The following is a 9668-nucleotide window of genomic DNA, read 5'->3' as shown; positions in this document are numbered from 1 at the left end:
ACTGGGTAATAACTGTAGGTAGGTGAAACAGACTTGGACGGGGTGGGTCACTGGTCATTTGCCCTGAAAGGGTTCATTTTCCCTGGGGTTCCTTCCCCTCTTTACTTCTTGCTGCCTTGAACTGAGTAGCACTCCTCCATTGTATCCTTCTGCCATGGTTATCTACCTCACCTCAGATCCAGAGTGATGAAGCCATCACACCATATACTGAAACTCTGAAACTGTGAAACAGACTTTCCTTGACTAAGTTGTTCTTGTCAGTAATTTTGAACAAAGCAATGAAAACCCAATGAACACAGGAACTGGTACTTAGAAGTGGAGTCGTTTCTGTAATTGACTTGCTCACATGGTTCAGAAACCTTTGGAATGGTTTTATGGGAAGAATTTCAAAAACTTTGGAATGTTTTAAGTGGAGAATAATGGCCCATTCTGGTGGAAAGTCAGGAGAACAGAATGCTGAGAGGAATGTGGACAGTAAAGAATGTACATATGAGATTTCAGAGGGAAATGAGGATCTTAGGGACTGAACCAGAGGCCATTCATGTTATATTCTGGCAAAGAACTTGTCTACATTTTACCCATGTCCTGAGAGTTTGATATGTGAGGCTTTAAAAGTGATGGACTAATTAATATGGTACAGGAAATTTTAAAAGACAGCAGAGTATTTGGTCAGTGGCATGGGTACTCGAAAGCTTTTAGCCAGATTTACTGTGATAAATGGGAGAGCAAAATGGGTTTAAAAGCTTTCAGTTTGACAAGAACAGTGCTTGCAAACTGAGACTGGGGAAGGTGTCATTGTTTAAGAGATTACAGCCACTAGAGAGATGGTAAGTACTTCACATAGAGACAATAGTGGGCTCAGGCTGAAAAGAAAAAAAAAAAAACTCCTTTGAGAATAGACTATGAGAACACTCTGCTTACACAGTGAGGCTTAGGAAGTTGTTTCACTGTACGTAGCTTCCTAGGCACTCAGAATTCTCTGCATCCATGATCCTGGGGGTGCAGTTATTGCTTGAGCTGACAACAGACCTTGGTATCATCCATGTGGTGCTGGTGTTGGAGACTTAATGTTTGCCTAGCTGGATTTTGGTTTTGCTTTGTCGCATTCTTTTTTCCTATGCCTCTGTTTCTTCCTTTTCAAATGGGAATATTTACTCTGTCATTGTGTATATGTAACCTGATTTTGATCATTACAGGGACTTGCAGTCAATAGTTTGCCTTGAGTTTCAGATGGGACTTTGGACTTGGACTTTTGGATGATGCTAGAACTATTAAGAATGTGGAGACTCTTGGAGATGGACTGATTGCATTTTGCATTGTGAAATGGACATAAGCTTATTGGGGCCAGATATAGAATGTCATGGTTTGGATACAGGGTGTCCCCTGACAAAGCTCCTATGTTAATGCAGGAATATTCAGAGGTGAAATGACTAGATTATGAAAGCTATAACCCAATCAGTTTATCCTAGTTTGAATGGACTGACCTGTAACTGTTGGCAGGTGGGGCATGACTGGAGGAGGCTGGCCACAGGGGATGTGTCCTGGAAGGGTTCATTTTCCTTGTGGCTTCTTCCTCTTTTTTCTGCTCCTCATCCTCCATGAGCTGAGAAGTGCTGCACCACACTCTGCCTTGATGGTCTACCTTGCCTCAAGCCTAGAGTGATGAAGTCATCCCATCTTGGACTGAAACTCTGAAACCATGAGCCAAAATAAACTTTTCCTTCTCTAAGTTCTTGTCAGGTAATTTGATCACAGTTATGAAAACCCAATTAACACAGTGGGTCTTATAGTTTTAGATTTTATATTCATGTCTGTGTTTCCTTTAGTTAATTTTTACATATGGTATGAGGTTTGGATTCAAGGTTGTTTTTTAAAACATATTTAGGCAGTTGTTCCAACACATTTCAACATTTGTTGAAAAGGGAATTCTTTCTCCACTGTGTTGGTTTTTTTTAAAAAAAATACTTCATATTTTTAAGGTTGTTTAAGGTTCATACAAAACTTAAGTAAAGGGACAGAGATTTCCCATATACTTCTTGTCCCCACTCATGCATAGATAGCTTCTCCATTATTGGTGATTCCCCCACCTCTGAAAAGTACACTTATTACAGTTGATTAGAGTACATTGTCACATTATTTTGAAAAACAGCTTTTAGTTTATTTTAGGGTTACTTCTTGATGTTGTATATTCTGTTGACTTGGCAAATGTATAATGACATGACATGTATCTATCATTTTTATTATAGTGTCATGTAGTATCACTGCCCTAAAAATCTTCTCTGTGTTTTTTCTTATGTCTCCAAATTCCTGGAAACCACTGATCTTTTTATTTCTCCATGGTTTTGCTTTTTACAGACTGTTAAATAGTGGGGATCATAAAGTATGTAGCCTTTTCAATTATTTATTTTTTCTTTCTTTCTTTTTCTTTTTTCTTTTTTTTTTAAGACAGGAGCTGGTGTAGGTTTTGTGCTATGTTACCCAAGCTGGCTTTGAACTCACTATTCTGCAGTCTCAGACTCCTGAGTATCTGGGACTATAGATGTGTGCCACCATGTCTGGCTTTAGTATGTAGCCTTTTCAAATTAGCTTCTTTGACTTAATAATATACATTTAAGGTTGCTCTTTGTTTTTTTGTGACTTGATAACCCATTTCTTTTTAGAGCTGAATAATATTTTATTGTCTGAATGTGCCACAAGATTGTCTATCCTTTTATTTACTGAGGGTCATCTTTCTTACTTCCAAGTTTTGGCAAATAGGAATAAAGTTACTATAAATAGTGGATATTTTTGTATGGGTATAGGTTCAACTCTTTGGTTGAATACTGAGGGATGTATTTGCTAGATCATACTATAAACATATGTTTAGCTTTGTAAGAAACCACCAAATTGTCAAAAGTGGCTATGCCATTTTGCATTCCCACTAGCAATGAATGACAGTTCCTATTGCTTCACATTCTTGCCAATATTTGGTGGTATTAGAATTGTGATTTGGGCTGTTCAAACAGGTATGCAGTGGCATCCCATCATTATTTTAATTTTCACTTCCCTTATGATATATTGTTTTAGTCCTTTCTGTATTGCTTTGACTAAAATAATTGACAAAAATAACTTCAAGGAGGGAAAGTTTATTTGGGGCTTACAGTTTTGGAGGTCTCAGTCCACAGAAAACCATGTCTATTGCTCTGGGGCCAAAGTGAGGAAAGATATTATGACTGAAGGATAGAATAGAATAAAGCAGTTCATCTCATGGTGGTCAAGAAGCAGAAAGAGCAGGGAAGGGGGCACAGTAGTGAAGATACACCCTTCCAGGGCATACCTTCAGCCATGTCCCATCTGCCTAGAGTTATCACCCAGTCTGTTTAGACTAGGATTGACTGATTAGGTCATACTGTAATAATACAATCATTTATATATGAACATTTCTGCAATGACATAGGAGAATTTGGAGGATATCTCATATCCAAATCATAATATTCCACCCATGGCCCCCAATAGTCTATCCCACAATGCAAAATGTATTTAGTCCATTTCCAAGAGTTCTATGGACTTAACAGTCCCACCATTGCCCACAAGTCCAAGTCCAAAGTTTCATTTGAGACTCGAAGTAAATTAGCTGTGAGCCCTTGTAAACATCAAAGCATGTTACATATATCCAACACACTGGGTTACAGAATAAACGTTATTATTTCAAAAGGAAGAAATAGGACATGGAAGGAAGGGATGAGACCTAAACCCAGCTGGGCAAATAAGTCCTGTAACTCTAATTCTGTGCACAGAATTTAGGGCACATGGCAGGAACATGCTCTCTCCAAAGGACTTGTGTACCCCTGCCCATTTTGCCTTGCTGGTTGTAGTATTCTCTTAATTTGGTTCTTGCTGTGGCCAGCAGCTTTTCTCAGAAGATGGTTCACCTTGTTGGTGTCTCTTAATCCCTGGGGTCTCCATTTCAGCTTTGGATTCACCTGAAGTTTCTTGGGTCACCTTCTCAGGAGCATCTTATAGGGATTCTGACCTTGCTACAATTTGTGTGGCCTCTTAGGTCTTCCTTTGAAATCTCAGTTAAAACTTCCATGACTCCTTAATGTGATCATCCTGCATTCCTGCTGAACCAGCACCATGTGAATGATCTGTGGCCAGTTTGTGCAGTCGTTGAACTCCCTAGGATTGTGGCTGCAATAACCTCTGAGTACTTTAGTGACAGATTGCTGGGTATGCTGAAACAGCTTCCTAGCCCCACCCCACCCCAATATGAGCAGGGTGCCCCCGTGATCTCTTCTTCAAGGAATTTTCCCTTCTATACTCTTGAATCTGCAGTGGATATGGGATTGCAAATTCTTGATATGCTATCAAAGTATCTTTCCGGTTGTCTGTAATGCAAAGTGCTTAACATCTCTTCAGTGATTGCAGTCTCTTCTAACAACTACAACTTCACTTGCCCCATTTTTGTAAGCACTTTTCTTGCCAAACTGCAAGTTTTAAAAGCTGCTTTTCTCTGCTTTCTGCTCCCATTTCTCACAGTAAATATGGCTAGATTTCAGCAGTATCCATGCCACTAACCAAATGCTCTGTTCTCTTGAAATTTCCTCCACCAGATTAATTATTTCATTGCTTTTAAATTCAGCTTCACACAATCTCAGGACATGGCAAAATGTACACAAAGTTCTGTGCCAGAATGTTATCATGAACAACCTCTAGTCCAATTATCAAGAAAATCCTCATTTCCCTCTGAAACTTCATGAGCACAGTTTGTTTTTCTGTGGGTTTTCTGGTCTTCTGAGCTTTCACCAGAGTCACTCCTTAAACTCTTCACACAGGCTTCTCTAGGCTGGATTTTCAAACTCCTCCTGCAAACCAGGTCAGATTAGTTGTAGAAACAACCCTACTTCTAAGTACCAGTTTCTGTGTTAGTTGGGCTTTTGTCACTGAGACCAAAATTCCTAGTAAGAACTTAGAGGAGGAAAAGTTTATTTTGACTTTGTTTCAGAGATTTAGTACCTTTGTTGGCCACATTCATTGCTGTGGTGAGGCATAACACCATGGGTGGAAGGCCATGATGGAGCTACTAAGTTCATGACAGCTGGGAAGCCGAGAGAGGTTTAGAGCAAAAGGCTACAGGGAGGATGAACTCTTCCACAGAACACCCCCTGTGACCCACTCCTTCCATTCATGCGCCACCTGCATACATTTACCACCCAGTCAGTTCATTCAAACTAGGAGGATTGATTAGGTTGCAGCTCTCATAATTCAATCATTTTACCTTGGAACATTCCTACATTAACAAAGGCATTTTTGGGGGAGTCACCTCATATCCACACTTTGAGGTTTTTGGCCCATTTTAAAATCAGATGGTCTGTTTTCTTACTTTTGAGTTTTAGGAGTTCCTTGTGTTTTGTGTAACTGTTCTTTTTTTTTTCTTTTTCTTTCTTTATTTTTTAAATACATGACAAAGTGGAATGCATTACAATCCTTATTACACATATAGAGCACAGTTTTTCGTATTTCTGTATGTAAAGTATGTTTATGCCAATTTATGCCATTATACATGTACTCTTTTTTTGCATTACAATTCTTAATTACACATATATACCACATTTTTTGATATCTCTGTTTGTATATAAGATATGTTGGCACCAAATTCAAATCTTCATACATGTACTTTGGATAATGATGTGTATCACATTCTACCATCCTTGCTAATCCCCTTCCCCCTCCCTTTCCCTCCCACCCCTCTTCCCTATCTAGAATTAATCTAATCCTCCCCTGCTCTCCTTCCCTACCCTACTTTGAGTCACTCCCCTTATATCAGAGAAAACATTATTATTTTTTTGGGGGGGGATTGGCTAATTTCACTTAGCATTATCTTCTCCAATGCCATCCATTAACCTGCAAATGCCATGATTTTGTTCTATTTTAGTGTTGAGTAATATTCCATTGTGTGTGTGTGTGTGTGTGTGTGTGTATCTCACTTTTTTTTATCCATTCACCTACTGAAGGGCATCTAGGTTGGTTCCACAGTTTAGCTATTGTGAATTGTGCTGCTGTAAACATTGATGTGACTGTGTCCCTGTAGTATGCTGTTTTTAAGTTCTTTGGGTATAGTCTGAGAAGAGGAATAGCTGGGTCAAATGGTGGTTCCATTCCCAGATTTCCAAGGAATCTCCATAGTGCTTTCCAAACTTGGCTAAATTGGTGTATAACTATTCTTTATTGGTATGTTTATTGCAGGCTTCTACCCCCAGTCTATGGTTTGTCTTCATGTTTTTGACATGGTATCTTGCATAGCAGAAGTTTTAAATTTTTATGAAGTCCAGCTTATTCTTTTTTAAAATATTTTTTACAGTGGACATAATACCTTAATTTTATTTATTTATATGTGGTGCTGAGGATTGAATCCAGGGCCTCACATGTGCTAGGTGAGCATTCTGCTACTGAGCCACAACCCCAGCCCATCTTATTATTTTTTCATGGATTGTGGCTTTGGATTATATTATCTTGGGTAGTTCCTGTATCTTCTAGGAGTTTATTATTTATGTATTTTCGATTTTAAGAATTTATTTTAACACAATTTAGATATACATAATAGTAGGGTTCATTTTGACATATTCTTTTTTTTTAAATTGGTTGTTCAAAACATTACAAAGCTCATGACATATCAACTTTCATACATTTGATTCAAGTGGGTTATGAACTCCCATTTTTACCCCAAATACAAATTGCAGAATCACATCGGTTACACATTCACATTTTTACATAATGCCATATTAGTGACTGTTGTATTCTGCTACCTTTCCTATCCCCTACTATCCCCCCCTCCCCTCCCCTCCCATCTTTCCTCTCTACCTCATCTGCTGTTGTTCAATTCTCTCCCTTGTTTTTTTTCCCCCCATTTCCCCTCACAACCTCTTATATGTAATTTTGTGTAACATTGAGGGTCTCCTTCCATTTCCATACAATTTCCCTTCTCTCTCTCTTTCCCTCCCCCCACTCGTCTCTGTTTAATGTTAATCTTTTCCTCATGCTCTTCCTCCCTGCATTTTGACATATTCATGAATGCATGTAAAACATAAGTTTTCTCAGTTTCAATCCCAGTACCACTCCCTTGTGTCTCCTCTCTTCGTCCCTCCTTTGCTCCACTGATCTTACTTCTGTTTATTTATCTTTACTTAATGCATTATAGTTTTATATAAATTAGGAACGTATTGTGGTATATTCATACATGCATCTTAGTATAATTTGGTAAATTTAATTCCCCAATTTTACCCTTTTTCTCTCTTCCTCCCTCTCCTTGGACCCCCCTGTGCTCTGCTGATTTTTCTTCTATTTTCATAAAATCCTCCTTTTTATTCCTTTTTTTCTCTTTAACTTCCACATGTGAGAGAGAATATTTGACTTTTGACTTTTGAAGCCTAGCTTATTGCACTTAGGATGATGTTCTCTAGTTTGTTCCATCAGATGACATAATTTCATCTGAGTAGATCTCCATGGTGTGTGTATGTCACATTTTTTAAATCCATTTGTCTATTGATGGCCTTGTAGGTTGGTTCCATAGTTTGGCTTTTATAAATTGTGCTGTTATAAACGTTGGTATGTATGTGTCACTACAGCATGCTGATTTTAATTCTTTTGAGTAAATACCAAGGAGTGGGATAGCAGGGTTATATGGTGGTTCCATTCCTAGTCCTTTTTCAGGAATCTCCTTACTGCTCTCCAAAGTGGTTGTCTTAATTTACATATCACCAACAATATATAAGTAAGTTTACTCTTTCCCCCACATCCTTGCCAGCAGTTGTCATTATTTGTATTCTTAATGATTGTCATTCTGTCTGGGGTGAGATAAAGTCTCAATGTAGTTTTGATCTGTATCTCCCTGAGTGCTAAAGATGTTGAAGATATTTTTATATATTTGTTGGCCTTTTGTATTTCTATTTTCAAAAATTGTTTCTTAACGATCTTTTTTCCACTTGTTGAGTGAGTGATTAGTGTTTTCTCTCTCTCTCTCTCTTTCTTTTTTGGTGTTGTCTTTTGAGTTCTTTATATTATGGTTATTATTCTCCTGTCAGAAGAGTCACTGGGAAAGATTTTCTCCTATTATGTAGGCTTCCTCTTCATACCCTTGTTTCCTCCACTGTGAAGAAGCCTTTTAATTTAATGCTAAATTCTTGGTTTTATTTCTTGAGCTTGAGGAGTCTCATATATTGTTAGAGTCTGTAAACAAGTCAAAATAACACCTGGCATTTAGCCAGGGGAATGTTAGAGTTCCGTAAACAAGTCTGGATGGTGCCTGGCAAAATGCCAGAGGGAGTGGTTTGAGAAGTAACAAAAGCGGGCCATTAAGTGTAGAGATTCCTTATTGGTTGACTGATGTATCTAGTTTATGCTAATTAGATAAGCTCTGTGGAATGTATAAATACTGCTCCTGTCCTGCAATAAACGGCTCCCTCTCCTGCTGTATCAACGTGCACAAGTTGTTCGTCACCCCCCGGTTATTTTGCTGCAGCCGGACTGCGACAATATATGTGTCAATGTTTGGAGGGTTGCCTCTTTTTTTTTTCTAGTAGTTTCATTGTTGCTGTTCTAATTCCTAGATCTTCTATACACTTTGAGTTGATTTTTGTGCATGGTGAAGGGTTTCATTCTTCTATATATGGATATCCAGTTTCCCAGCATCCTTTGTTTAAAAGGCTATCTTTTTTCCCAACATATGTTTTTTGGTAGCTTTGTCAAGGATTAGATGGCTGTGTTTATGTGTATTTGTCTCCATGTCTTCTAGTGTATTCCATTGGTCTTCATTTCTGTTTTATGCCCATACCATCCTGTTTTTGTTACAGTAGTTCTTTAGTATAATTTGAGATCAGAAAATATTATGCCTCTAGCCCCCCACTCTTGTTACTCAGGATTGCTTTGGCTATTCTGGGTCTTTTATTCTTCTGTGTAAATATTTGGACTGTGAAGAATGTCATTGGAAAACAAAAACACTTTTTGCCTATTGATGATAATATAATGTCTTTTGAATTTTGATGTATGGATTTGACTCTGTAGATTGCTTTTGGTAATAAGACCATTTTGATGATATTAATTATACCTATCCAGAAACATGGCAGATCTTTACATCTTATAAGATGATCTTCAATTTATTTTTTTCAGTGTCTATAGTTTTCATTTAAGAGATTTTCACCTTTTAGGTTTATTATTGAGTTTTTCTTTTTTTGAACTTATTGTGAATGGAATAGTTTGTTTTTTTTTTTAATTTCCTTCTTGGCAGATTCATTATCAGGGTATAGAAAAAGCAATCATGAAATTCATCTGGAAAAATAAGAGACTTAGAATAGCTAAAGCAATCCTTAGCAGGAAGAGTGAATCAGGTGGCATCACTATACCAGATCTTAAACTATACTACAGAGCAATAGTAACAAAAATTGCATGGTATTGGCACAAAAACAGACTGGTAAACCAATAGTACAGAATAGAGGACACATGAGACTAACCCACAAAATTAAAATTATCTTATATTTCACAAAGGGCCCAAAACATGCACTGGAGAAAAGATAGCCTCTTCAACAAATGGTGCTGGGAAAACTGGAAATCCATATGCAACAAAATTAAATTAAACCCCTGTCTCTCACCATGCACAAAACTCAACTCAAAATGGATCAAGGACTTCGGAATAA

This window comes from Marmota monax, unplaced genomic scaffold, assembly GCF_021218885.2.
Source record: "Marmota monax isolate L192 unplaced genomic scaffold, Marmota_monax_Labrador192_F-V1.1 WCK01_AAM20220418_F8-fsc00006, whole genome shotgun sequence".
NCBI classification, from domain to species: domain Eukaryota; kingdom Metazoa; phylum Chordata; class Mammalia; order Rodentia; family Sciuridae; genus Marmota; species Marmota monax.
The sequence above is the reverse complement of the archived record's forward strand: the minus strand, read 5'-3'. Positions refer to the sequence as shown.